Below are 27,266 nucleotides of genomic sequence, written 5' to 3' on the forward strand. Positions count from 1 at the left end.
CATCCAATAGCTGACTGTGAGCATCCACTTCTGTGTTTGCTAGGCCCTGGTGTAGTCTCACTAGAGACAGCTATCTCAGGGTCCTATCAGCAAAATCTTCCTAGTGTATGCAATGGTGTCAGCGTTTGGAGGCTGATTATGGAATGGATCCCTGGATATGGCAGTCTAGACACATCACCTGCGGGACACTGTCATGGGGGAACACAGGGAGAGGGAGAAAACCCGCTCTGTGCAGGCAGACTAGGGAGGACTGCTGCACACTTTCCACTTGGCCTGGGTTGGGCGTCTGGCTGTGGAAAGCCACTGACCCAGCCTGTAGGGAGTGGACAAGGGGCAGTCTTAGGTCTTTGGACCTCACAGAGGCCAGAGATATCAGGTTCTCAGTCTCAGGCATCCCAGACATCGCTGGACACAGCAGAAGAGCTGAGAACAAAATGGGGGCCCTGGGGGCCACTCCTTCAGCCCTGGGGCCGAAGGGAGGAGAGGGCAGGGAGAGAGGGGGCACTGGGTGGTTCTTACGTGGGTGAGAGTCCTTGGTCCAGTCTGTAGCTGGAACACAGGAAGGCCTTCCAGCAGGAGGTTAGACGTGGCTCTTTAGAGGAAAGCCTATCCCATCTTTTAAGCACTGCAGGCCTTGATGAGCAGAGACAGTCTATAGTTTTAGAGCTTTATTGTAGAAAGGCAGGGAGAAAGAGAGAAGGTAGAAAGAGGGAGAGAGGACAGTCATGGCCATGTGGAGAGAGCAGGAAAGGGAGAGAGAGAAGGAAGGCTAGAGATGAGAGTAAGAAAAGTGAGAGCTTAATGAGGGAGAGGAGATACCAAGCAGCTCCTTTTATAATGGGCTGGGCTACCATGCTGTTGTCAGGTAACTGTGGGGAGGATTCTAGCCAGAATGCCAGGAGCTTGAGGCTTTATCTGTGTCACTGAGAGTCACAGAATTATGGAGTTGGGGGTTCTGTGGTGTCAGGCATTTGTCTCTGGGAACATGGCTCACTGTTCAGTCCCTTGCAGAGTTTTCTACTTGGTCACCAGAGCAAGCCTCATTCGACGAAAATAGGCTGACTTTCACGGCCCCACAATCACCTAGGCAATACTTTAGTTTCTGCCCTTTCCTTTTCCTGCAGTATTTAAAAGATACCCTAGAGAGACAGACACTGTCTTAACATAGGTTTGACTTTAGCTTTCAGTTAGTAAAATTTGGATTTCTAGAAGCTACTAGAATAATACTGCATAGTAAAGGTTTCTAAAGTAATTTCTAAAGACTAATAACCCTCTACTTCAGTCTCTTTAAGCTTCTTTCTATTATTCATGGATATAAATGGACCTTCCTAATTTACATGAATATTCAAATGCTTTGATCATCCCAGTTAACATTCTAGAAGCTTAAATGAATTCTAAAGTGCTACAGATACAAATTCTCTATATACTTGTGTGATTAATCAGAAACCAAGATAATCCAAGTATCTGTAATAAAAAAAAAATAGTCAAAAGCAAAACAATTCCCCTAGTTATGCATTTCACCAACTTTATCACCAAATAGTTAGTTGATATGCAAGATTTCCTAAGCCTGATCCCTTTGAATGTATGTGAAAACTTCACCTGACAAGATCAAGACCTGAACATGCTCTCAACATGACCTCTGGGTAAGTCTTGATCTTCACTTTAAAGACAACTCAGAATATGAGAACATTATATTAACTCATAGTTTTAATTCCATAATAGCTTGAAAACTCCTATCATTATCATCATTTTGTCTCCCTGCCCTCCACTTCATTCTGTTAGTTTGGAATTGGAAGAGAGAAATGAATGACCTTCTTTCAAAAGTAACATGACATGTTAATTTTATCTCATTTTAAATGGCAGAATGATTCTTTACCTCTCTGCCTCCTTAAAAAAATTAAGAGACCCTATGTACTTGAATATCTTTTACCTCTTGTTACTTGGATTAATGAGAGAAACCTGGTGGTTAAACATGTCAGCTTTATGCTGTGATTGGAGATTACCTTTCTGCATGCTCACTTAAGAGGGAAAATGGGGGAGCAGATTGTGTGCTTCAGCCTGCACCCCATGTGTGCTGCCCAGACAACTTGACCCTCAGAAATTCTGACACCACCATGATAACAGGTAAGACCAACCCCCACACCCCAATACCTGGCCTAACAGAGAATGAAAGACCCACAACGTGAAGACTCCCCCACATTCTGACTCAGGAGAAGCAACACCTCAAATCACTCAGGAGAAATGGTCTTGATGCAAACCTCAAGAGGACTTTTATTCTAGGCTCGTTCTAGGGCCCACAGTCATACACCATGCAGGGGTAGAGACCGTGGCACCCCGAGTAGCTGGGTAAGGGAGTATTTAAAGGAATAAAACACAACTCAAGGGGTTGGAGAGGGTGTTGTTGGAAAATACCAAAAATACCAGTTAAGAGTCACAAGGAAGTCACAAGTCACAAAGAAAAATACCTGATTGTTTCTCAAGACAGTTTCTATGAGCTTCTAACAATAGCACATTTGCATAGCGGGTTCCAGCAAAGGTCAGGATGGTCCCTTTTGAACAAACACTCCCTGAATCCAGGAAGCAGGTGGGTGAAGGAAGGTCACTATCCGCTTTATGATTAGCATGCCTTGGAGCATTGAATCACAAAGGTCACATTCCCAAGCCTGGACCTAAAGGCCTAGTTTTTGTTTGTTTTTCTGTTATACTTTTTCAAGACCACCCACCCTCTGCTCCCCCCCACCTGAGATGCAACTTCCTTCTGGTCCCCAACTGCACCCTTGATCAGATCTGGAGTTCTATCTCTCAACCCACCCCACTCACACCCAGAGACAGCGTGACTCCCAGAAGTTCCAACCCAGTTAAGCTCACAGATCAGATGTCCCAGACACCCTCCTACTACACACAGAGACAGCCTGAGCTCAGGAGGTTCATCATAACCTGGCTCACAGGAGTGGGGACAGGCACTAGTCAGAGACAGAAAGGCCAGTTAACTCCAAAGATAACCAGATGGCAAGAGCAGGAAAATAATCAATAGAAACCAATGTCACATGGCATCATCAGAACCAAGTTCTCCCACCACAGCAAGCCCTGGATACCCTAACACACCCAAAAAGCAAGATTCTGACATAAAATCTCATCTCATGAAGATGATAGAGGATACTAAAGAGGACAAAACACTAGAAAGTCCCAGGCATCAGGGAAGCAAGTGGCTCCCAGGACCCAACATGGATGATATTAGCCAAAATACTCAACAGAAGGGAAATAAAATCTGAAGAAACCAACTCCAGTAGATAGGTATGTCTCCCCCAGTTGAGGGATGGGCCTACCCATCGATCTCAAAAATTTTAACTGTGATACGATCCTGTCTAAAGGAAACACAGGGACAAAAGATGGAGCAGTGATTGAAGGAAAGGCCATCCAGAGACCACCCCACCTTAGGATCCATCTCATCCATGGACACCAAACCCTTCACTATTGCTGATGCCATACACTGGAAGTGCTCATACACAGGAGCCTATAGCTGTCCTTTGAGAGGCTCTGCTAGTACCTATAAGACAAATGCAGCTACCCACAACCAACCATTCTACTGAGCCTGGACACCACAATGGAAGAGTTTGGGGAGGACTGACAGAGCTGAAGTGGATTACAACCACATAGAAAGAACAACAATATCAACTCAACAGACCCCTCTGAGCTCCCAGGGATGAAACTACCAAACAAAGTTCATACATGTTTGGGTCCATGGCTCCTACTGTATATGATGTTTAGGACTGCCTTATCTGAAATCAATGGAAGGGGAGGCCCTTGACCCTATGGAGGCTTGTTGTCCCATTGTAGGGAAATGCTAAAGGGGTGAGGCAGGAGTGGGTGGGTGGGGCAGCACCTATTAGAAGCAAAGGGGAGGGAGATAAGATGGAAGAGTTGAGGAGGGAGACAATCCTGAAAGGAGTAATTATAATGTAAATAAATAAAATAACCAATTAATTTAAAAAGGTAGAAAAGAAGGAAAGGGAGAAAGGTCAGGCACCAGGAAACTCCACTAATTCCTATGTAATTGAATCAAAAGAGTAACATTAATGGCATCCTTGAGTGGTAGCCTCCTTGTCTCCTTGGAAATGCAGAAGGCAAACTGCTTATTGTTGTAGACAGCATTGATATGGAAATGACAGTGGTTGATAAGGCAACACAATTCTGCCTGGATACACTGACCTCAGGTTCTCCACTGTGGGGTGCCCCATCTCTCATGGCTTTTTCAACTTCATTGAGGTCACAGTTAATTAGTAAACAGCTTGAAAAGGTGGCACTTTCCAGGGGATGGTGCTCCACACTAGATTATTCATACATACTCATGAATACGCTCTCACCACACAAGGGGATAGAATATAAATATCATGGTACAGAGGGACCACAACTCAAAAATAACTGAAAACAATGTAATTAAAATATTTAGCTTTGAGGAAGAGATGAATAAAAAGAACTCTTTGAAATTACCAATTCAAATGTCTTCCTTTTACAAATGAGAAGCTAAGCAAGAAAGAAGGGGAAGTGATTCTCACAGGTACCACCGAAGCTGTAGGATGAGAAGCATCAGCCCAATGTTGGTCTTAGTTTCTTTATTGCTCTATTTTCTCCTTATGCTATAGTGAACCTATTTATAAATACTGTGGGCAAGAAGTGATCATAGTAGCAAATACATGGTATTATCTCAATGGGTTACTTCTCAGGAAGGGTAAAAAATAGATGAGTGGTTGTTTCTTTTTTTCTAATATTAGAAATTTAATACTGTTCTTTGACTGATAAATGCCAGGAAGATTTGATTCCACCAAGCTCAAGCTACTGTCCTAACAGCCACACTCTTTTTCTGGTTTCCCATGTGTGAGATTACTTTGATTTTCCCAATGTTTTTTAGTTTATCTTTAGTAACATCTGTGTGTGTAATTGTGTGTGTGTGTGTGTGTGTGTGTGTGTGTGTGTGNGAGAGAGAGAGAGAGAGAGAGAGAGAGAGAGAGAGAGAGAGAGAGAGAGAGAGGAGACTAGAGACTCAGAGCATGAGTCACATCCTAGTGGGAAGTAAGACTAAGCTGGTTTACATTAAGCTTTCTTGCAGATAATTATACCTATAAGGATTTTTCTTAACTTCCTGGCATAACTACAGTACACCATTTCATTCATGTATTCTTCTGAAGGGCTTTTGGTGGTGCATTGTATGCCAATGGTTGTTACTAATTCCTTACCTCCTACTTTTCCTTAGTAAGAGGACTATGGTTTTTAAAAGAGTAATTTTACCAGCTAGATGATTGTTCCCTAGACTTCCCTGGAATTGGGAATATCTGTATGCCTGTTTGCTGTAGAAAGATAAAGGGATGAGAAGTGACTTCAGAATGTGTCCACAGGTAATAAGAGAAGGCGGAACCACTTTTGCTTTGTGAGATAATGGAAATGTGTGGTGTGGTTCTACACATATTCCTGGAAGGCAAATGCAGGGGGTTCATGGGACAATGAGGGAATTTGTCCAAGAGGTCTGATCATGTGGACACCCTTTCAGCCACAAAGAAACCCTTCTGGCCCAAGCAGGGTCCACTTGGAAAGCAGAACGGCTATCATGCCAGTGTCTGGAATATCTCCGTGTCTAACTTTCATAGTGAATTACTTCCTACATAGTACATAGGAAATAGATTGTTTACATTTTAGCAATCACAAAATGAGCAGGAACCTTCACTGGAAGGAAATAGTACTTATACAGAGAAATTGAAACCTCAAAATTAGCTAGGGAGAAAATGATCCAAAGGTATAAATCCTGGTTAAGAATGTCCATAGTCTGAACAATAGAGGGCTTTTTCTTATGACTGTGTTTCTAGGACTTAGAACATGGTCCAGTTGCCTGTTTTAGATAAATTTTGTAAGTAGGCAATAGGAACCCGCTTTTAAAAAATAATCTGCTATGAGTATATTTTTTTATTGAAATTAACTCTGCATTAGTTATAATTTTTACGTATATAGTGTAAATTCTTACATTCAATTGTGCTCATACATTTAAGAAATAAAAAGAAAACATCGTAGCTTTCTAAGTAATTTTATCTTTTTAGCCTTCTAGCTTAACATTTATATTCAGTATATAGCTGTTTCTAACTTGATGAAAATTGCAACAAATAGTCCAGTTAGTCTACAGTAGTATTAAACTCTAGAACTGGGAATTGGGTCTTTTTGATAAAGGAACAACAATAGGTACATTTGCTTGAAGAAAAATATTTGAGTGGAACATTTGTGTGATTCAAAGCTTGATTTGAAGAGCAAAGAAAATACTCTCACCACACTACTGGTAGCAAACAAATCTAGGCTTCTTTTTTTTTTTTTTTTTTTGCTAATACAGATTTAGACTCACATAACACCATCATACATGGAGGAGGCATACTAATAAAAGGAGGATAGCTATCAAAGGAATACTTGCAGGCCACTTATAAAAGTCATTTTGGCATGAGTTTTTCCTGAGTTTTTCTTGTCCTCATGTTGTAGATTTTGTACTAAAAGTAGGATTATCAAATGACTTCTAAATTTTCACACACTTTATAATTTTTGAAGCCAGGATGAGAAGGTAAGCATGTTAGCTTTGAAGTCTTCTCACTTCATGGGAAGTATTGATGCAGTGAACAAATTGTGATGGATCTAAAAAGATTTAAAGTTAAATCCTTAGACTGGCATTCTGGTCATGGAAATTAGATGAAGAATTATATCTGAATTGGCAAGTACTCTGGAAAAGAGAATAATATCCAGAGATGCTATGAATAGGATGGTTTGTCTAGAAGAGCCAAATATAAGAAAGGTACTGTTGGAGGAACTTCACTGAGTTAGGTAAAGTTCAAGGCAGCTTTCCTGATAAACTCTGTGGTGTGACACCCTACTGAGTGGCCTCCCTTTCAGTATTAGAATAACCATCTTGTATTTACCCAATATTATTTAACACAGGAAATGAAATGCCATTGTCTTGGATATATCATATTCTGTAATGAAGACAAAGGTGATAATGATGACTCTATAATTTTATCTTACTGCAGTGGAGTCTCTTTTAACAGACTGGAGTAAGACTGAAGCAAGGAACTTTTGCAGACATTAGAAGGCTGATAGAGAAGAATATTGGCAAGAACTACCAGGCCCTCCTAAGATGTTGACTCTTTGCTGGCAGGTCCAAGTGAGAGGACAGAACCCGGTCCAGCGGGGTCTGTCCAGGGCTGAGCAGATAGAGAATCGACGCCCCAAAAGAAACACACTGGGCCACTGGGAGTCTTGTCAAAGCAGGAATTTGTTTTATTAAATCACCCTCTTGCTTATATAGGGTTGAGGGAGGAGGTGGAGATTTTTGCTGTGGTGAGATGATATAGGAAGCAGGGAAGGATGACAGGGTATGGGGTGACTGACAAGGCCAAGGAAGTTATTCCACATCAGTGATAGCTAGGCAAAGGTGAGTTTAAGCAGGTCTTGCTGAGTCATTCTAGTATGGAAGTGAGTGAGGTAGTTTCCCATACTCAAGCCAGGCTCAGGTCTTTCCATTAGGCCATAGATTTCTGGTTGAGATAGGTCCATCACCAGGCTAGAAAAATCATGGTGCTTTAGCTACAAGGAAGTAACTCCTAACAATTTGAAAGAACATGGAGCATGTGTTTTCTGCATTCAGGCCTACAGATGAGAACACAGCGCATCACATGACTTGATTACAGACATGGAGCTCCCAATCAAAGACTGTACTTACTATGAGTAGTTCCTAGATCCAAGGGAAGTATGAAAAAAATAAATATGAAGAGACTTAATCACCAAGTCTGAGGTGATTTAATGCACAGCAGTAGAAAGCCAATACAATGAATGGTAAAGTCAGTATCAATGAAGCTTAATGGGATGGGTTATAGTATGGAAATAAGCAGCAGAATGGCACAAGGCAAGACTTCTCCCCAGAACTAAGGCTCTAGTGGGTATATGCAAATGACTCAAGAGCAATGCAAGATTTGAGTTTGCTGCACAGGGTACAGCTTGTTGGTAGAATTAGCAGTAAAGTAGGTAAGAAATTGAAGCATATAAGTGATAAGAGAAAATGGATTCAAAGAGGGATGTGAAGAAATTACTCTTGTGGGGCAGTGAGTTGTGTATAGACAGCCTGGTCCCCAGTTGAGCACAGGCCTTGAACCACATTGACCCTAAGGGATGGCAGTTGTTCAGCCATGCATCCTGGGCCCCTGGCTCCTGTCACAGCTAAAACTTTCCACAGCCCACTCCTCCACCCTCACTTCCCCAACCCACAATCCCTTCAACCTACTCTCCCAACCCACCCCCACCCCACCCCCAGCAGAGAGTTGTGTGGCCATCAGTCAGTAGGCAATGCCCCAAGCTCCTGGTATTCTGTCTGGACTCCACCCTCACAGTTACCTGACAACAATCAAATGTGCTCCTCCCCACAGTTTCCTGGCAACAGCCTGGTAGGCTGGGCCCACTATCAAAGGGGCTAATTGTCCCTCCTCCTCACTTGCTCCTTTACTCAATCTTGCTTCTCTCTTGCTCCCTTGCTCCCCCTCTCTCCCTATCCCCTTACCCCATCTCTTCACATGGCCATGGCAGGCTTCTACTTCCCTACTTTCTCACTCTCTGCCTTTCTATAATAAACACCTTAAAACCATGGAATGCATCTTCTCATCTGGACCCACCATGCTGGAGCAATGGAGCAGGTCTTCCCATAACGAGCCTCGTATCTAACTTCCGCCCAGAACGTTTATTTGTGTTCTAAGCCACCCACCCAGCCAAGCCAACTCAAGCAACCTGCCTGCCAACCACCCAAGGACTCTCCTTCCCGGAGGAACCTGCCAGAGTTCCTTTCCTTGCCCTTTTTCCTTAGGGTCGAGGCCAGAGTCCACCCGTTGGCCCTAGCTTTGTTCTTAGTTCTTCCATGACATCCAGTGGCATCTGAGGTATCCAAGACTGAAAAACCTGACGTCCCTGGTCTCCCTGCGGCCTAGGGTCCCCAGAACCAGGTCTTCCGTGGCACCCAGTGGCCTCTGTTGTGCCTGAGAGTATGAGCCGGATTCCAGCAGGTCCACAGAGACTGCAGACTGTGCTTCCCCATCCGTCAAGCACGGTCCTGTGGCTTTTCACAGCCCGATGCCTGCCCAGTGATTCCGTGGGGTGCACACAGTCAAAGTTCCCCTATCTGCCTCGCACAGTGGTGCGAGCCCTGGGCCAGATACAGGACACCATTTTTTTTATTAGGTATTTATTTCATTTACATTTCCAATGCTATCCCAAAAGTCCCCCACCCACCCACTCCCCTACCCACCCATTCCCACTTCTTGGCCCTGGCGTTCCCCTGTACTGAGGCAGAAAAAGTTTGCATGACCAATGGGCCTCTCTTTCCATTGATGGCCAGCTAGGGCATCTTCTGATACATATGCAGCTAGAGACAGGAGCTCTGGGGTACTGGTTAGTTCATATTGTTGTTCCACCTACAGGGTTGCAGATCCCTTTAGCTCCTTGGGTACTTTCTCTAGCTCCTCCATTGAGGGCCCTGTGATCCATCCAATAGCTGGCTGTGGGCATCCACTTATGTGTTTGCTAGGCTCTGGCATAGTCTCACAAGAGACAGCTATATCTGGGTCCTTTCATTAAAATCTTGCTAGTGTATGCAATGGTGTCAGCATTTGGAGGCTGATTATGGGATGGATCCCCGGGTGTGGCAGTCTCTAGATGGTCCATCCTTTCATCTCAGCTCCAAACTGTGTCTCTGTAATTCCTTCCATGGGTGTTTTGTTCCCAAATCTAAGAAGGGGCAAAGTGTCCACACTTTGGTCTTTGTTCTTCTTGAGTTTCATGTGTTTAGCAAATTGTATCTTATATCTTGGGTATTCTAAGTTTCTGGGCTAATATTCACTTATCAGTGAGTACATATTGTGTGAGTTCTTTTGTGATTGGGTTACCTCACTTAGGATGATGCCCTCCAGGTCTATCCATTTGCCTAGGAATTTCATAAATTCATTCTTTTTAATAGCTGAGTAGTACTCCATTGTGTAAATGTATCACATTTTCTGTATCCATTCCTCTGTTGAGGGACATCTGGGTTCTTTCCAGCTTCTGGCTATTATAAATAAGGCTGCTATGAACATAGTGTAGCATGTGTCATTCTTACCGGTTGGAACATCTTTTGGATATATGCCCAGGAGAGGTATTGCAGGATTGACCCACATACTCTGATTTAATAATAAAAAGAGAAGGGAGATTGGAAGACAGACCAAAAATGAGAGCTCTCTTCAGGCATGAATTAGAGGCTCCTGGGAAAGAAATAAACAGTATGTTTTCTGTTTGGCCTACTGCTGGGGTACACAGAGCATTTGAGAAACAATGCTTCTTAAGAAGTACAGGGGAGAAAAGCATCCTATTTCAACATAAGTAGGTTCTTGTCCTTTTTGTGGTGATGTAACAAAGGAAAGAATTTACATTCACTAATCATAACATAGAAAACAAAGGTCACCTAAAATTTCATTGAAATTGAACCCAAGAAAGAGTTAGAGATAGCAAATGATTCTGAATTTTCAACTTTGTATCACTTGGCCATAGAATAAGAAGCTGAAAGAGAAAGCAAAAAAAATTCTCTTTGTTTTTTTTTAGAGTTAACGGTAAGGTAATTGCATTTTATCCTAAATCTTTCTGATTGAAATATCACAGTTGTTTTGAGAATAAAAAATTTTTCCTCTTGCAGTTTTTTACGTATTATTTTTAAAAATTGGCCATTTAGTTTTACACATACACACATACACACACACATACATATATTCATTCATTCCTTGGCATGTGTCAAAATAAGAATGGATTGGCTATTTCCCCAAGTGTAGGCTTAGTTAATGACTCCAGTTCATACAATATGTATAGTCAAGAGAGTAGACATTTTATACACATTTGCTGGTCCAACAAAATGTCACACACACACACTTTGTTTCTGTCCTTGCTTAATATAAATGATTCAAATCCCCTGACCTTTCAAATAACCTGTGAATGCTGGTTTTTACTCCTCTGTACGTTGAATGAATTAGCTACTTTCTCTGAAGATACTTAGCTGTGAAGGGATATTGTAAAATCTTGAAAGTAGGCAAATACTAGTGACAGAGTTGATCATGGGTCATAGCATGAAATTTAGAAAAAAAAATCCATCAGGTTCAGAAACCCACTAGTGTATAATTTACAAATATTCTTTTAGTATTAAACATCAGGATATAAGCATTTGTAATTATTTCTCTAGCCATAGGTTTTATGCTTTGTTGTTGTTTTTTTAAATGTATGCATTTGGAAGTATATGTGAATGAGCAACACTGTGTGTGGGCATATGTGTGACATAGTACACACATGCAAATCAGGGGGGAGCTTGAGGATATTAGATCTCTTCTTTGACTGTGTGGATCCATGTAACTGCACCTAGATCTTCTAACTTTCTAGCAATCATATACACCAGCTGAGTTACCTGGCTACTAGTTTTAACAGACTGGAATGAAGCGTCCTCTTGCTGATGTTAAAAAATCTCTACAGGCTGTGTTCTGAAGGCCTATAAAGCAGACCATTTGGCAGGGAACCTCAGTGGCTTCTAGGATGTGGGGATATTAGTGCTACAGCTACAAGCAAGCAAACTGGCAGTCTGAAACAACTGGAGGCAGATACCTGAAAAATTTAAAATCACTAGTTCTTGCTTCATTCTCAAAATCAAACATTTTAGATTTTTATGAATGTAAATTTCATTAGAGAAGTTAAACTTTTGTGATAATTATGCTTTAATGACATTAAAATAAGCCACTCTCTGATGTATGAAGCTTCACCATTCAATCTGATTATATTTAGACATAATTCCTTTTAGAAACAAATTAAGGTTAGTTGAAGTCACAAATCCAGGGTTGATCAATTCTTCATAATCAGAAGATACCAAAGTTTTTCTACATGAATACAAAGAGCAGTCACATAGGGATACAGCATAGTGGCCACTGAAGAGTGACATTCCATGTGGGATAAATATGACCTTCATCTGGGTCATGACTTCTGATCTCCAGAAGTGTGAAAGAATTTTTACTGTTAAAACCTCCAAGACTGTTTTCTGTGAGAGCCTTTAGTTCCTGGAACAACATCTGGTATAATCAAATGAATGAAATGATAAACACCAAACTTTCTCTCTTTTTAAAATTCTTTATTGATTTTTTTAAGAGTTTCACATCATGTACACCAGTCTCACTCATCTAACTGGCTCTTCATTGCATACTCTGCCATTGCAAGCTCTCCCCCCAAAGAAATAAAGAACAATAAATAAATAAATAAAGCATACAAAACATCTCATGGGGCAAGCCACAGTATGTCATAATGTGTTCCAGTATACCATTTTGTCCATACATGTTTATTTCCAAATGTTCATTGCAATTAATTGTTGCTTTGGTTCAAGGCCTTTGGTTTCTGTCACATCATCAATATTGGATCCTCATGGGGACTTCTCTCAATTATCCTGTTGTTTCCTTGTGTCATGGAGGATCAACAGGACCAGCCGCTTCACATACTTCAACAATTCATAGATGAGATAGATTTGGGGACAGGCCAACTCAAAGCCCATGATATGGGCCTAGCTAGTAGCTGTGCTGGATAGCCTGTCAGTTCTCCCATATCCACACCACCATCCACATCCATCAACTATGTCACCCAATGCCTCACTGGCAGGGGGGTAGGGTTAGCTCTTCCACCCTCATACCCTCAAGGCTAGCTTACCTATATTCCTGCCACAACAGCCTGCTCCACTGTGCTGCCCAGTAGAAACACAGGTCCCACTTGTCCAAAAAGCTGTTTCTGATGAGAAGTAGGGCCAGCTCTCCTGGTCTCTTAACACTTGGGGTCATATTTTCTGACTGTCACAGGTGGCAAGGGGCAAGACGGTGGAGGGCATCACACTTGGGTCCACACTACCTTATAGCAGATGAGTGGTGGAACCAGATCTCCTGTACTTATTCCCTAGGGGCCTGGCTCACAAATGCCCCTGTCACCAGGGCCAGTTCCACTATGATGGACAAGTTGCAAGGCAGTGGATGAAAGGTGGAGCCAGTTCTCCAGAGTGATAATAGCCAGTGAGATGTGGGGCCAGTTCTGCACAGCCCTTGGTTCCAAATGGCTACCCAGTTCAGGGATGTCTTCATGGTCTCTAATAGTACTATGAGCCACAGGGACATCAACACAGAACCTTGCTGCTGAATGGGCACAGAACTAGATATGGCCCTCAGTGGCACCATGGGCTACAACTTCATCATGGCCTCAGGTGGCAGAGCTGGCAACTCACAATAGGCTATTCCTTTACACCTTCTCAACTCCAGTTCCACCTGTCTTCATAATGCATAAACTGTTCTGCTTCTCTTTCTGTTCTCTCCTGTCTGTCCACCATATACTTGTACATTGTATTGGCTCCTGCTGTGACTGGGCCAAATTGCTGATGGGCCTTTGGGTGTCTTCCTTTTCCTATGACATGTGGTGTGGTAGAAACCAGGCCTCTGTCCACAGCTCACCGATCCATGCTGTGTGGTGTCAGGTGGTAGTTTCCTGCTTGTCCTGTGTAGCATGACTGTGGATAGAACTCAATGTCCAGAATTTTATTAATATATAATATAGTCATGTCTGTTCTATCTTCCATCTGTGGTGTGTATTAGTTACAGAAATCAATAATGGTGTTCCTATGTTGTGGAAAATATTTAAAAAATAATGCAATTCATGCTATGCCGACTGTCACTGGTGGGCTGACCGGCCAGGCACTGGCGGGCATGGCCAGTCTGTTTTTATCTCGTGGAGACTGACTCAGAGATCCACAATATCTCCAATCAGCTCACTAAGTTCCCACTGGTGGGTCACTACCATGCCAGCCCCACGCTTCAAAATTCTCATGGCCTTTTGGGGTGCACTTCTTGCAAACCTATGCTTTGCCACCGTACCTTTCCCTCTGGAACCCTATTGAGCCACTTCGGGAAGGAAAAGACCACACAAAGTTCATTCATAATCAAGGGTATCTCAATTGCTGAGCGCAACAACTAGAATCCTAATCTTGTAAGCCATATTAAATCTAAATCCTCAGGTCGAAAATCCTGGGTTCACCATCTAGAATCGGCTGTCACTAGTAGCTACATCTTGTCCTACCGTTGTCCTTGTCCAAAAGCCCATCTCTCTCTCTCTCTCTCTCTCTCTCTCTCTCTCTCTCTCTCTCTCTCTCTCTCTCTCTCTCTCTCTCTTTCTCTCTCTCTGTCTCTCACTCTCTCTCTTTCTCTCCTGCCCTCTGTCTTTCTCTATCAAACCCGGAAGTCCTGCCTACTCATCTAGTGATTGGTTTCTTTATTCATTAGAGGAAGGTTCAGAAGAAGTCAACTGAATACATGACTCATTTCTCAATCCAGACAACTCTTCCTGGGAAAGTGGAATTAACATTAAAACGTAAAGAGCACCGGGGTCATTCACAACTTGGATGACCTTAAAATAGAAAATTTTCTATTAAAATTCCTTAAAAGAGAAAATATTATGAACTATGTCACTCCTGGGTATATACCAACAAACTCATTGTGAAGAGTTTATATACACCACAGGTGTTTGCACATCCATGTATTTTTATAATATCCCTTGGTATAGCCATGTTATGGAATGCCTAGGTCTGTGTCCAAGGAAGAATGAATGAAGAAAATGTAACTATATATAAACAAGTTATATTCAGGAATTTGATTGAAAATTGATGAAATTTGAGAATATAATACTGTGAAATAAACAGACAAAACCTATGTTTTCTCTCATTTGTTTATGTCAGATTTTATGTAGACATATAAAATCACTCATGCATATAGACGATGATGGATGAGACATGAAAACGGAAATAAAACTATCCGGGGAAGAAAGGGAACAAGTAGAATGATAAATAGCATGAATAAAGTAAAATTTCATGATATATTTGAATGAAATGATTTTATCCACCTTGTCACTAGGCACCATCAGTAGAGAACAACAAACATATATATATATATATTTTTTTTAAAAGAAAACCATGGGTATCTGATGAATAGTATGTTTGCTGTTTTGCTAACACTGTAGTCTTATTTTAACACCTATATTATTACGTGTATCAAGCATTTATGAAATAATTTGTATGTATTCAAATTTTATGAAGTATATTAATAAAATCACTCTTGACATGGATTGAGGTATGACTTAACTGACTTAGGACATTATTCCAGAAATTCAAGTTAATAACAATTCTACTTGCCTATAGGAAAATATGTAGGTATGGAAGAAAACATTATTTGGTAGTCATTTACCATCCTGAGAACTAAGCATATTATTGTTATGAAGCCACATAAATAGTAGTAAAAGACTGCCTGCCATCTAATCATTCTTAGGTTTCAAGCATTAATGACTATTAGATATTAGACATGGGGTAATGCCAAATACTGTATCATAGTTGTGGGGAAAAACTCCGAGGACTTAATGCAAGAACTTAGACATTTATTTGAAAGGGAAGACATTGAGGAGGTGAGAAAACACAGTGATTTTTAGAAAGCAAGGAGTCCAGTGAACCTCTAGAACCTGAACAAAAGCTAGTGGTTCCCAGCGGGGATTCAGAGAAGCACAGCTCCTGATCCCACCTGCACACCTGCTATAGGTGTAACAATGATCAAACAACTGTTCCTTTTCCTGGATCACTTGGCAACCCCTCTCACTGACAGAATATCCACTAGAATTCACCTGATAATAAATCTTGGCAGTAGACTTAGAAAAATTGCAGTCAAGTCCCTGAAGTACACACAGAAATGTGCAAGTGGGTGGTCATCCCTGGTTGTTCATTGCAGTGAGTATATGTGCTACTGGCTCTGTGATTGCTTCTTGTCCCACTTGGCTCTAGCTTCCAGGAAACCTGGATTATTTCTTCCTTTTATTTGTTGGCTTTTCTGCTCCCTCAATATTGTTAAAACCTACTGTGCATTGGCTAAAACAATACTTAGTAGTTTTAAAAATCTTTCATGTCAGTGGCAATATCGTATTCTTATCTTTATCAGTGTCTAAATATCTCATCTGTAAAATCCAAAGTGTTCAATTGAGGGTAAAGTTCCATGATTAACTTGCATGAGTAACTTTCAGTACAAACTCAAGAAAATCTTTTCCTCTTCAAAGCAAGTACTGATGGCCTTGTCTCTGAAAAAAAAAATACAAAAATACAAATGAGAAATTGAATGCCTAATAAAATATTTATGGTGTTTGAATAGAGTTTATATTGCCCTTATTCTGAGGTTGCATTTGAATTTAGGGGAATAACTACAGTATTTTATGAGCAAGCAGTAATTGCATGCTATACTTTTATATTCATAATTTTCTGAACAATTAAAATGCAATGAGATATTTATGTGTAAAATGATCCCATTTCTAAGATAACCAAAACTATAAAATAGTTAAGAATTTGCTTACCAAAAGTATATTGTGTCTGTGGTGGTTTGAATAAAAATGGACCCCATAGGCTCATATATTTGAATACTTAGTCATTAAGGAATGGAACTCTTTGACAGGGTTAGAAACGTTAGGAAGTGTGGCCTTTTTGGAGAAAGTGAGTCACTGGGGATGGGCCTTGAGGTTTCAGCTCCCATGCCAGGCCCAATATCTCTGTTAGACTGTATAACAGGATGCAGTTCTCAGCTACGTCTCCAGCACCATGCCTACCAACACACTCCCTGGCATAATGATAATGGACAGAACCTCTGAAACTGTAAGCAAGCCTCAGTTAAATGTTTTCTTTTATAAAATTTTCTATGGTTAGTGTGTATATCTAACATTTTTAATTTGTAACTGGTCATAAAGAAAAATTGCTTGGTAATATTTTCTCCATAGTTCCATGTATATGGGAAGAATATTGTTTTGGTTTGATGAAAATGCTGCATATCTTTGAATACTTGGTCAAAAGTTGGTAGAACTCTTTGGGAAAGATTAGGACGTGTGTGGCCTTGTTGGAAGAATTACATCACTGGGAGAGGTCTTCAAGGCTACTGCTCCAATGACATGCCTGTTAGCTTACTTTAATGCCCTCCTTTCGTACATAATACACACACCATGATGATCATGTACTCTAACCCTTTGGAACTGTACTCTCCTAATAAACTCTTTCTTCTATAAGTTGCCTTTCTTATGGTGTTTCTTCACAATAGAAAAATAGCTAAGACTCCTTATTTAATACTTTTCTCTCTGCCAATGCCTCTCTTAAAACACAAATATTATTATAGCATGTAAACAAGAAGTGCCAATGACTTTTGGGTATGGTTTATAGAAGTCAATAGACAAGCGGTTATCTGGAATGGAACAGGTTATTCTATTGGTGAGTCAAACACATACAGAACACAGAATTTCATGGTAATCCAAGTTAATTCAGTTCTGTGTGTGTATGGACCCAAACATAGCAACAGACAACTTATCAAACCAGAGCATCAGCTCTGTGATTGTTGAAAAAGAAACAAAAAGTAGAAAACATTCAGTTTCCAAAGTAAGAGTATGGACAGGTGAAATGAGAATTCTGTGTTTAGGACAACTAGTTTCTAAAAATGAAAACAAAAATAAACATTACAAGGTAATCGGATACATAGTAATATTGATGTAGAGGCCTGTACCAATTGATGTTGAGAAGACATAAGTGAGTCTATTTTGTTTCTACCTACAGTTTTTCTGATGGTACTACTTATTGCAACCAGAGAAAATAAAACTGTAAGCTGGTTGAGAAGTGTTGATAAGCTGATCCAACTCCTAAAACAGGGACTTACTGGTGTATCTTCAAGAGATTTGAAGTTCTAGAGGAATTTAAAACAGGAAGCAAAGTTAACTTACAAAAAAAGAAAGGAATCAGTTTTATTTGTGCAGACATGTACAAAAGATTAGAAATTACATTTATGCAGCTAAAGAGTTGCTTCTGGGTTTAGTGTGCTTACTGCTCTTCCAGAGAACCCAGATTATATTCTCAGCACTCATATTTTCTGAGAAAAACACTTCAATGATGCCTACATAGAATTGCCTTCCATCAAACAAGAAAACACACTACCTATAACTCTTTCAACAGCTATAATTTATTCTTCTGTTCCCCATGGACACTGTGCATATACATCCATACACATAGAAAAATTGAGCTTTATACAAAAAGTTATGTTTATAAACAAGGTGGTGTGACTAATAGTGCTCGTCTGGCACACATAAGTCTTTGAGTTTAACTCTAACATTTGCAGAAGATGAAAACAAATAGCGGTGGAAAACTTATTTTTCAAAAGCATTTTTTATTTAAACCACTTTAATATATGCACATCTACATAACCTAGTATGTACACACAGTCATTGTCCTGTACACACGGAGGGTTGGTACAGAGACCCCCTGTAATTGCCCAAATCCAAAGATGTCTTAATATTTTCACAAACTTATGAGTGTCTTCCTTTGTACCTTAAATAGTCTATCAATGATTCATAATTTCCAACATAATATTAATCTTATGAATATTTTTAAAACACATTTTCTTTTTATTGATTCCTAAGTAATATTTTTAGTAAAAACTCAAATTTTTGAGTTTTTATTATCTTTCTATACTATATTGATGCATTTTAAAAATTGTAATTGATATATGGTTATATATGTTTATGTGTTGTGGGGATTAGTCATATGTATGATATATGTAATAATTAAATCACACCAATAAGCACTTCTATCACTTCAAATGTTCATAATTTTATGCATTGTGAACTTCCTAGACTATAAATAGTCATTATAAAGTGTATAATAGATTATATTAATGGTAATTCTATTGAGCTAAAGGAGAAACAAATTCCTACACTATAATTCAGTGCTTCTTACTGAATCTCTCTCACATGCTCATGCTTCTCTTCTTGCTTTGTTGTGGGAATTATGTTGCTCATCTCTTCAGCAAAAATAATTAGTTTGCACATAGGACTTACAAAATGCAATATTTTACATAGGCTGTTCCACTAGAGACATGCAGTGCCATACATGTTACTGCTAATGACAGCAACACATATACACACAGAGAACACGGACAGTGTGCGTGTGTGTATGTGTGTGTGTGTGTGTGTGTGTGTGTTCCCATTTACTTTAACCATTTTTTTACTGAGTCGTGTTTGGACTGATAGTGTGGTTTTACTACTGTGAAAAGTGTTACAGTTGGGATAGGAGAGTGGTTGTCTGTTTTGCATAATGGTATCATCTCTATATAATGTATATCTAGTAACACAATGCCCCAAATACTTTTGACCCAGCCTACTAAGTACTAGAATGAAAGAGATGTGCTAACATCCCTAGCCATTATGTCTTCTTTTGAGAAGACATTTATTTCTTTGCTGGGGAAAATATTAAGTTGATATAACCCCTTAGGAATATCTAAAATAAGTCATCACACTAAAATTTGAAGGTATTTCTCACATGTACTTTTATAATAATTACATAGCTTCATGTTTAGAGTTGAGGTTTTTAGACCACTTTTTGTTGGATTTTTTTACAATGAGAAAAAATAATGCTTTTTCATTCTCCTACATATTTACATAGTATTTATCAACAAAACTGTCTTCTTTACTGGGCATTATTGGCAACACTATTAACAATAAATTAGAGATCTGAACATAGTTTCTGAGTCCTCTATTCTATTTCAATGTTTTATAAGTCTGAATTAATGTTACTGTCATGATGTGTTAGTTACAATAGCTATCTAATATATTCAGAACTCTGTTATTGTTATGATACCAAATTCACTTTTTGTTGTTTATTTTCCTCAACAATGAATTTTCTGGGTCTTCCATGTGAATTTTAAATCATTTACTTTTCCCATGAAGAAATGTCTACAAATTAGCCTGGGGCAGTTCAAGCACTCCAGCAGTCCTACCCACACCCAAAGACAGCCTGACTCCCAGGAATTCTGTTATAACCAGGCTCACAGGTACATACCCTTCCAAAATCTGGCATAATTGGGACCCCATTAGGGCCCAGCAAATGCAGACCTATTTGTGTTGCCAGACACACAGCTTCCTTCCAGTCCACAATTCAGCCTGTTGCAGATTAGGCACTCCAGCTCCATACCCTCACCCATACCCAGATATAGCCTGGCTCTCAGGAGGTCTGGCATAACCAGGAATACAGAAGACTACCCCCCCCCAACCCGAGATAGCACTGTTTGCCTCCCAGAAGTCCTGCTCTAACCAAGCTCACAGAGTTCCACCTTCCTATAAGACAGCAAGCTCAGTTAAAATCAGAGATAACCAGATGGTAAAAGAGGCAAGCACAAGAACATAAGCAACAGAAACCAATGACATTTGGCATCATCAGAACCAAGTTTCCTAACACAACAAGCTGTGGATATCCTAAGTGTCTCAAAAACAAGATTCTGACCTAAAACCCCATCTCATGAGGATGGCAGAGGTCTTTAAGAAAGACATAAAAAACAAAACAAAACAAACAAACAAACAAAAAAAAAAACCTCCATTAAGGAAATACAGAAAAACACAGGTAAACAGGTAGAAGCCCTTAAAGAGAAAACATAAACCTCTTAAAGAAATATAGGATGACACAATCAAACAGGTGAAGGAATTGTACAAACTGTCCAGGATCTTAAGATGGAAATAGAAACTTTAAAGAAACTACAAAGGGAGACAACTCTGGAAATAGAAAACCTAGGAAAGAGATCAGGAGTCATAGCTGCTATGGGAAGGAATGGAGGAGATGAAGGGGATGGCAACCCCATAGGACGAAAAACAGTATCAACTAACCAGACCCCTTAGAATTCCCAGGGACTAAGCCACCAGCCAAAGAGTATATCTGGACCAGTCCATGGCTCCACCTACATATGTAGCAGAAGATTGCCTTATCTGACTTCTGTGGGAGGGGGGACCTTAGTCCTGTGGAGGTTTCTTGCCCCAGAGAAGGGAAATGCTAGGGAAGTGAGGTGGAAGTGGGTAGGTAAGTGGGGGAGCACACTCTTAGAGTCAAAAGGGAAGAGAATGGTTTGAGGGTTCATGGAGGGGAGACCAGGTAGGGGGAAAACATTTGAAGTGTAAACAAATAAATCATTATTAAAAACAAGAATTGCATCTTTCAATCATTTTGGTTTTATGATTATTTGTGCAGTCTCTCCTGATGAATTAACACAAGATATTTTCCATGTTAGTATCTCTGTTGTTAATTTGTGTATGATAATAACTTTTATAGATATCATTCATTACCTTGGATAAATTTATTTCAATTTTGTGCTGGTGTGAATGCAATTGTTTAATTTTATTTTAGGCAATTTTATTATTGTAAATGCATGAGTCCTTCTCTGTGTGTTGAGTTTGTAGCTTTACTGAGTCTATAAATAAGTCTGACGACATTGTCATGAAACACTTAGGAATTTCCAGGTATAAAACCCATCATCTGCCAACATGGATAATTTAATTCCCATGACAATCCAAATGCTTTATATCATTTTCTTGCTCTATTGTTAATGATAATATTTATAACATATCAAAGAAAATTGGAGAAAGCAGGTATCTTTGTCTTACTTTAGATTACACATGACATTTTCATTTTTGTACATAACATTTAGAATCTTGAGATATGGTTTTCTAAGACCAATTTGCTGATTGTTTTATGTGAAATATTGTTAAATACTTTCTCTGCACATACTTAAATGATTTTATAATTTTTATCTTTCATTTATTGATTTGTAACTTTTAATGATTTATCTGTGTTGAACCAACCTTACATCCTTGATGTGAAGCCTACTTGATCATTGTGCATGGTCTTTTTGATGTCCTATTGAGTTCAGGTTTCTAGTAGTTTATTGACAATTATTGTTCTTATTTAATCAGGTATATGAGTCTATAAGTTCTTGTTATTTTGTCTTACCTTTCATACTGTATTAATATTGGTCTCATAAAAAATTCTAGGAGCTAGTGAGAAGGATGGGCAGCTAAGGGTTCTTTTAGAAGATCAGAGTACTGTTTACAGTTCCTGCATCCAACTCACAACCACTTATACATCTAGTGTCAGGGATCCGAAGTCTTCTGAACTGTGTAAGCATCTATAGTCACACATACATGAGCCCACATGTAAAAATATATACATTCAGGTAATTAAAGTATCTAAAAACAAAATAGAAGTAAATATATTCATATCCATTACCTTAAAATTGTGGATCCTAAATTATTGTTCTTCAGGAAATAGTTTTACTTTTATCCCCCTAAGTATTTTTCTTTTTGATAGTTTGGAGCTATTTGTTTATCTTGTTGTTATTTTTATGAAAGGCAATGTTGAAGAGCTTTTCCCATAGAATATTCTACCCACTGTTTTTAAAAGTCTTGATCTCAAAACTACATAGAGAAAGTGGCTGTGCATGCACATATAAACATGACATATGTGTAAATGTATATGTAAAACAGAAACAGAAACTGTCAAATGTAGATGTTCTAAACAGCTTCGCAGATGAGGTATGGCTGTTGCCCTTCTGAATTCTCAATATCTGTGATCAACAGCAAAATACTGATTTCATTCCAGTTTCCTCATTGTGAAAAGGGCCCTTGAAATCCTGCTCTCCCCCTGGAGGAAATATCCCAGACATATTTACAACTATCTTTTAACATGAAGCACATTACATACAGATAGTAATGGTTCCTAGGTGGAGAAGTTCACAAGACCAATCATGTCCTGAACATATATATGAGCAGTTTGTTGTTGCTGAAGAAATTTTCTTCATTATTTAACCACCTATAAGCTGTTCATGATCCTGTAGGTGATCCCCTTTGCACTCTTGCAGTTAAGCACAATTAAGCATAATGATTCATAAAGCTTGACTTTGGTTGAAACATTTATATAGGTTTGTTCCATGTCTGATGAGAGTAGATGTGTGTTCATCTCCTGCGTTGTTACTATTTATTGTCACCTAGGAGAAAAGCCCCTGAGCACACTTGTGAAAGACTATCTAGATAAGATTAGCCCTGGCCATATCTGTGAGGAATTTTGTTGATTAGATTAGGTTAATGTTAATTCAGAAGGGAGACCTACTCTAAATGTGAATGATACCATTTTATTTGATCAGGTGACCTTCTGGTCCTGTTTCATGTTCTCTTGTCCTCCTGCTAAGCCTTTTGTGTCTATTCAAACTATGAGCCATAATCAACTCCCCACCCATGCAGCTGTTCTCAGGGTATTTTCTAACTGCAAATGATTTAAACTTCAATACTTATATGTAATGCCAGATATTTCACTAGTGGTTATGTGGACTATACTTCAAACATGCTTCCTGGAATGGTGAAAATGTTCATAGCAACTTACTGGTAGTGAAATGGCTGTACTTATTTATAAAACTCACAAGTGCATTTTCAGACATGTCTCTTATAGTTTATAAATGAAGCTGAGTGAAGTTAGACATATTTTCAAAAGTGTGCTGATGCCTTTGAACACAAAGTACATTTCAGTATTTATTTTTGTTTGTGGTGTATTTTCATGGTGTAGACACGTGTGTAGAGGAGGGATGCAGAACACAGACGAAGATATCATACCTTTTTGCTTTTTGCTCTACTCCCTTGAGATGAGTTCTCTTATTGAAGCTTCAAATACCCATTTGCTAAATATTTCTTCTTCTGAGAAAAACCATTTATTAGTCCATTTATTGATTGTTTCAGTATTTAATATTTGCATTTCTTTATACTTTATAAATATTAACCTATATCTTATGTATTGTTTCCAAAGATTTTTTTACCTCTCTCTATGAGCAAACTCTTCATTCTGGTAATTGTTTTTTGTGTTCTGAAAAGGCTTTTCATTTTTCTTTTGTTAAAATTTCATTTCTCCATTATTACACTGTTTCTTGTGCTCTCTGGTCCTGCTCAGAACGTGATGCCTGTATTTGAAACCTTTGAAATATTTCTTACCTTGAATTTCTTCTTACAGTTTCAGGGTTTGTGGTCCTCCACTAAGATTTTGGATTCACATTGAACTGACTTTTTCTAAATCTAAGAGAAAGCATATCTGTATTTTCCATAGAGACACAAATTGTTTCAAGTACCATTTGTTAAGTGTGTTTTTTAAGACTTAGGTTTAAAATCATATAACTGTAACTGTGTGGATTTGTTTCTGTGTCTTCTGTTTTATTTCACTGATCTATATGTCTGATGTTTTTGGTAATATGACTGTGTAGTATAATTTATGATTTGCTAATGTGATGATGTCTCCAGCTTAGCTCTTTCTGCTGAGGATAATATAGGCTATTCAGGGTCTAGTCTATTGTACTTCCATGTGAAGTTTAGGATTTTTTTCCTTTAGCCATATGGAAATTAGAATTGAAATTTTGGTGAGGATTGTGTTAAACCCATACATTACTTTTGCTAACATAACCAATTTTACTGTGTTCGTAATGCCAAATATCTGAGCCAAGGAAGGGCTTTCTATGAACTAGTGTCTTCTTTTACTTTCTTCATTGTCTTCAAGTTTTCATTGGAGAGGTGTTTTTATCCTTGGTTAGATTTCTTTCTAGGTTTGTTTGTTTGTTTGTTTTGTTTTGTTTTGGTTTTGTTTCATTATTTTCCCTTGCAAAATGGGATTTTTCTCATTAGCATCTCTCTCTGCAAGTACATTGTTGGATGAAGAAAGATCACTCATTTTCATGTGTTGATTTTTTTCTAGTGCTATGCTATACATTGTAACCAGATCCAAGCATTTTCTAGTGGATCTTTGAGCATCTTTTAAATAAAGGATCATATCTTTTATGAATAGATCTAATTTAAATCTTCCTTTGATATATACATTATTTTAATGTCTGTTTCTTGTCAAGAAATTCATGTGCATTTCACTGAAACAGTGTCTTGGAGCAAAGACTTTGATGTCATATCTGCTCTTAACTTCTGGAATGTGTATCTCACTGTAATTTATTCCCTACCTTATGTATGGAGAGGAAGATGGAGAGTACGTGATGCTGGTTCCTTGAAAGCCCCCTCTTTAGAGAGGGAGAGAACAAGTGTTGCTTATCAACATATATCTACAAAGGTTCCAATTCATTTATATTTCTTTTTAAATTGAAAACCAAAACAATTACACTGCCAATTCTTTCTCCACCACTGTATGTATCCCAGAGTGCTTTCTTGTCTTGCCATATTTATTCTTGTCCTCTCAAAATGTGAGGAAACAGGCTTTCCTTACACTCAACTATTTACTTGTTCACTTGGTCCCCATGAAGGGAGTGAGCTTCCTTCTTGGTGGTTATCTATCTTCTCTCACATAGTCTAATGTCCTGCTGTCCTGCTTTGGGTCACAGCTATTACTGCCCCACAGATATCTTTTGGTTCTTTCTAGGAACAAATGAATCACTCTGGACATCTAGTCTGTTGTTATCACACAGGATACTGACATCTACCAGTCTTCATCAACCACCTATAATGCCCAATCTTATAAAATTGCAACATGGGGAAGGACAAAGCAATTCATTCAGAATTATTTTTGTGGAGCTAATTATATGGCACATGATATTAAAACACCTTCCACAAAGCTTGATTGCTTGAGTTCATTCCCCAGGACACACTTTGCTGGAGGAAAAAACCAACTCATTAAAGTTCTTTCTTTCTTCTTCTTCTTCTTCTTCTTCTTCTTCTTCTTCTTCTTCTTCTTCTTCTTCTTCTTCTTCTTCTTCTTCTTCTTCTTCTTTTCTTTTTGACTTTGTTGTTGTTTGTTGTTCAAAGTGTGTCATGCTACACACAGACACTAAATAAATAACAAAATGAATGAAAAAATAAAATAATTTGTGCCTAAGTGAATAAACAAACCCTGGCAGCTCTATTAATAAAATGTATCTACAATGAAGGAAATTCTGTAATATATACAACATGAGTGAAACTTGATGATGCTCTGCAGGGAGAAATAAACCACATATGATGTAAAATACTCCTCATTTCATGTATATAATTTATCTAAAATAAATACAGTAAATAATGGAGTTAAAGGGAAAATAATAAGTAGAAAGTGATAATCCACAGATACAATTTTCTTTGTTTCAATTTTTAAAAATTTTATGTATATGTGTACACTATAGCTGTTTTCAGAAACACTAGAAGAGGGCATCAGATCTCATTACAGATGATTAAGAACCATTATGTGGTTGCTGCTAATTGAACTCAGGACCTCTGGAAGAACAGACAGTGCTCCTAACCACTGAGCCATCTCTCCAGCATCTACAATTTTCACTTTAGAAAAATGATCAAGTTATAAACATCTGCATGACTTGTTGTACCTATAGGTAGCAGTGCCATATTGTGAACCATTAAGTTAATAAGGAGGTAGGTATCATGTCAAGTCTAAACCAAAAAGAAATTCTGTCCTTTCACTTCTGCAGGCCCTTTTAGCCATTGCTCAGCTGCAGCAAAGGAAGCTCTTTCCTCACCTCATGTGCATTTTCCCTCTCCTGAAGTCCCCACGGAGATGGCTTTTAAAATGGAAGACAGTCTGATATTTGTATTTTTATGATTTTCTGCTATGTAACTGAATCTCTGACTTGAGATCAGTGACTCAGCTCTCTGCAACAGAAAGGAATCAAATAAATATTAGAAGCATGGAAAATGACTACTGGTCTTTATAGGTAGGATTTTTTTATTTTCTAAAGATGTCTATACACTCTGTGAGATGTGTGATAAAACATTAATTTTATAAATGAGGTAACAGAAGTATTATGTTCCCAGGATTTCATCATGTATACATAGTAAAATTGACAAGCAGGGAGCCTGCTGTGAAAAGTCTTGATTCTTGCTTTACACTAAGGCCTCTAGGGTTAGATTTCAACCCACAGATTTTAGGCTCCAGACTAATCCCTTACATTCTACATCATTGATTAACTGAATATTGCTTGTTCCCTATCTCTGTAAAGGAGCTACAGAGACACATAATATATTCTTGTAAAGTACCTTCTGGATGGGTTTCTACAGAAGAGGATATGATGTAAAAATCACTCACTAGGATTGCTAATGGTAGTTAGTCAGACAATGTGATGAGTCTCATTATTCATGGAGATGAGTGGTTATCAGCCCAAGCTCAGGGAAAGTTTCTGAATCATTAAAGGCTTACAAGCTTGCATTTGCTTAAACACATCTGTCAGGTGGACAGTTAGATTACAGCAATTAATGACAGCTTGTGCTGTTGAAGAATAGATATGGAACATTTTTCTGCTTTGCTTCTACTCTATAACATGAATTTAGTACCAAATGAGCTTCCC

The 27,266-nt window shown here is 38.8% G+C and overlaps 1 long non-coding RNA gene across 1 annotated transcript; it reads left to right on the plus strand.

Moving 5' to 3' along the window:
• The first annotated feature begins 957 nt into the window (after positions 1-957).
• On the plus strand, positions 958-26,613 carry LOC110308916. Its single transcript, XR_002379634.1, has 4 exons — positions 958-1,643; positions 7,053-7,186; positions 16,673-16,768; positions 26,394-26,613. It is a non-coding gene; the product is annotated as an uncharacterized LOC110308916 (long non-coding RNA).
• Positions 26,614-27,266: the final 653 nt, after the last annotated feature.

This window comes from Mus caroli, chromosome 14, assembly GCF_900094665.2.
Source record: "Mus caroli chromosome 14, CAROLI_EIJ_v1.1, whole genome shotgun sequence".
Taxonomy (NCBI): Eukaryota; Metazoa; Chordata; class Mammalia; order Rodentia; family Muridae; genus Mus; species Mus caroli.